Source organism: Budorcas taxicolor, chromosome 13 (genome assembly GCF_023091745.1).
Source record: "Budorcas taxicolor isolate Tak-1 chromosome 13, Takin1.1, whole genome shotgun sequence".
Classification (NCBI taxonomy): domain Eukaryota; kingdom Metazoa; phylum Chordata; class Mammalia; order Artiodactyla; family Bovidae; genus Budorcas; species Budorcas taxicolor.
The window spans coordinates 43,579,254-43,582,659 of record NC_068922.1 but is presented as its reverse complement, the minus strand read 5'-3'; positions in this window follow the sequence as shown (position 1 = coordinate 43,582,659).

Below are 3,406 nucleotides of genomic sequence, written 5' to 3'. Positions count from 1 at the left end.
CCCACCTCTCTTTCTCTTTTTGTATACATTCCTTAGGGTCTGAAATGAAGGAAAGTTCAGTTCAGTTCAGTTCAGTCACTCAGTCACGTCCGATTCTTTGCGACCCCGTGAATCGCAGCACGCCAGGCCTCCCTGTCCATCACCAACTCCCAGAGTTCACTCAGACTTGCGTCCATCGAGTCAGTGATGCCATCCAGCCATCTCATCCTCTGTCGTCCACATGGCTCAAAATAGCCTGGAGTTAAAACTCCCCTCCAGGTCCTCCCCAGTATTCCATGCAAAAAAAAGAACTCTTTCACTGGAAGGGAAAAAAATGGACATTAAGGTTGATTGTGCCCAGCTCCCAGCCCATTCAGCCTCTGGCCGATCTCCAGAATTCCTTACCCAGTCATTTAAGAGATAATTACTCAGAACAACCTTGGAGAAGAACAGGCCCCCTTAAGAGTTCAGTTCATACACACCGAGGAAACCAGAATTGACAGAGACACATGTACCCCAATGTTCATCGCAGCAAGGTTTATAATAGCCAGGACATGGAAACAACCTAGATGTCCATCAGCAGATGAATGGATAAGAAAGCTGTGGTACATATACACAATGGAGTATTACTCAGCCATTAAAAAGAATACATTTGAATCAGTTCTAATGAGATGGATGAAACTGGAGCCGATTATACAGAGTGAAGTAAGCCAGAAAGAAAAACACCAATACAGTATACTGACACATATATATGGAATTTAGAAAGATGGCAATGATGACCCTGTATGCAAGACAGCAAAAGAGACACAGATGTGTAGAGTGGACTTTTGGACTCTGAGGGAGAGGGAGAGGGTGGGATGATTTGGGAGAATGGCATTGAAACACGTATACTATCATGTAAGAATCGAATCACAAGTCTATGTCCGATGCAGGATACAGCATGCTTGGGGCTGGTGCACAGGGATGACCCAGAGAGATGTTATGGGGAGGGAGGCGGGAGGGGGGTTCGTGTTTGGGAACGTATGTACACCTGTGGTGGATTCATGTCAATGTATGGCAAAACCAATACAGTATTGTAAAGAAAAATAAAGTTTAAAAAAAAAAAAGAGTTCAATTCATTTCAGTTCAGTTGCTCAGTCATGTCCGACTCTTTGCAACACCATGAATCACAGCACACCAAGCCTCCCTGTCCATCACCAACTCCCGGAGTTCACTCAGACTCACGTCCATCAAGTAGGTAATGCCATCCAGCCATCTCATCCTCTGTTGTCCCCTTCTCCTCCTGCCCCCAATCCTTCCCAGCATCAAGGTCGTTTCCAATAAATCAACTCTTGGCATGAGGTCGCCAAAGGATTGGAGTTTCAGCTTCAGCATCAGTCCTTCCAAAGAACACCCAGGACTGATCTCCTTTACTGGTTGGATCTCCTTGCAGTCCAAGGGACTCTCAAGAGTCTTCTCCAAAACCACACTTCAAAATCATCAATTCTTCGGTGCTCAGCTTTCATCACAGTCCAACTCTCACATCCATACATGACCACAGGAAAAACCATAACCTTGACTAGATGGACCTTTGTTGGCAAAGTAATATCTCTGCTTTTCAATATACTATGTAGATTGGTCATAAGTTTCCTTCCAAGGAGTAAGTCTCTTTTAATTTCATGGCTGCAATCACCATCTGCAGTGATTTTGGAGCCCCAAAAAAATAAAGTCTGACACTGTTTCCACTGTTTTCCCATCTATTTGCCATGAAGTGATGGGACCAGATGTCGTGATCTTAGTTTTCTGAATGTTGAGCTTTAAGCCAACTTTTTCACTCTCTTCTTTCACTTTCATCAAGAGGCTTTTTAGTTCCTCCTCACTTTCTGCCATAAAGGTGGTGTCATCTGTATATCTGAGGCTATTGATATTTCTCCCAACAATCTTGATTCCAGCTTGTGCTTCTTCCAGCCCAGCATTTCTCATGATGTACTCTGCATGTATGTTAAATAAGCAGGGTGACAATATACAGCCTGATATACTCCTTTTCCTATTTGGAACCAGTCTGTTGTTCCATGTCCAGTTCTAACTCTTGCTTTCTGACCTGCATATAGGTTTCTCAAGAGGCAGGTCAGGTGGTGTGGTATTCCCATCTCTTTCAGAATTTTCCATAGTTTATTGTGATCCACAAAGTCAAAGGCTTTGGCATAGTTAATAAAGCAGAGATAGATGTTTTTCTGGAACTCTCTTGCTTTTTTGATGATCCAGCAGATGTTGACAGTATGATCTCTGGTCCCTCTGCCTTTTCAAAGACCAGCTTGAACATCTGGATATTCACAGTTCAAGTATTGCTGAAGCCTGGCTTGGAGAATTCTGACCATTACTTTGCTAGCATGTGAGATGAGTGCAATTGTGCGGTAATTTGAGCATTCTTTGCAATTGCCTTTCTTTGGGATTGGAATGAAAACTGACATTTTCCAGTCCTGTGGCCACTGTTGAGTTTTCCAGATTTGCTGGCATATTGAGTGCAGCACTTTCACAGCATCATCTTTCAGGATTTGAAACAGCTGAACTGGAATTCCATCACCTCCACTAGCTTTGTTCATAGTCATGCTTCTGAGCTGGCCCCACTTTCCCCAGTGCCTGTGATGGTTGATGGCCATCTCCCCCTCAGTAGGCATCAGTGCCAAGCAAGAGTGGCTGGAGGAGGAGCCTATGCAGGGGGGATGGCCTGGACTGAGGTGGTCCTGCAGGCTGGTCAGAGCATCAGGCAGTGCCCCATGGACTTAAGAGCAGTCACATGTGCACACACTCAAGCAAAGTAGAGTCTTGGCTCCTCGCACCCTCTGGTAAAGCCCCACAAGGTTTCAAATGAGTCGAAGGGGCTCATCTTCCAGGGCCCGTCCTCAGACCTGGGGTTCCTAACATGGGTCTTATACCCCTCGATCTTTAAAGACAATCCCTGAGCCTGTTGGTACTTCTCCTCTTCTGTGTCACCTGCTAGGGGTTTGGATCTTAACTAGATTTCTTCTCCTACATGCCAGCTAGACTCTGTGAGTTCTTTCTTGATGGCCTCAGGTATAGAAGAGCCACTACTCTTCTGCTACTCTTCAAATTTTTTGCAGGAAGAGTTACTCTCTATTTAGTGGTTTTTTATTTGTTATTGTTGTTGCACAACTAGCAGGGGAATCTAGTTACCCAACCAGGGATCAAACCTATGCCCCCTGCAGTGGAAGCATGGATTCTTAACCATTGGACCACCAGGGAAGTCTCCAACTCTGCTTTTTAATCCCCTCCCAAGTATCCTCACTTTGAAGTCTTTATTATTTCACATACACAAAAAGCAAGAAGACTTAAACTAGAGACACAGTTTTTAATTAGCTCCACCAATCATAACAACTCTCTCCACACCCCGAAAATCAGTAAATTCTGATAGAACCATGATGGATCG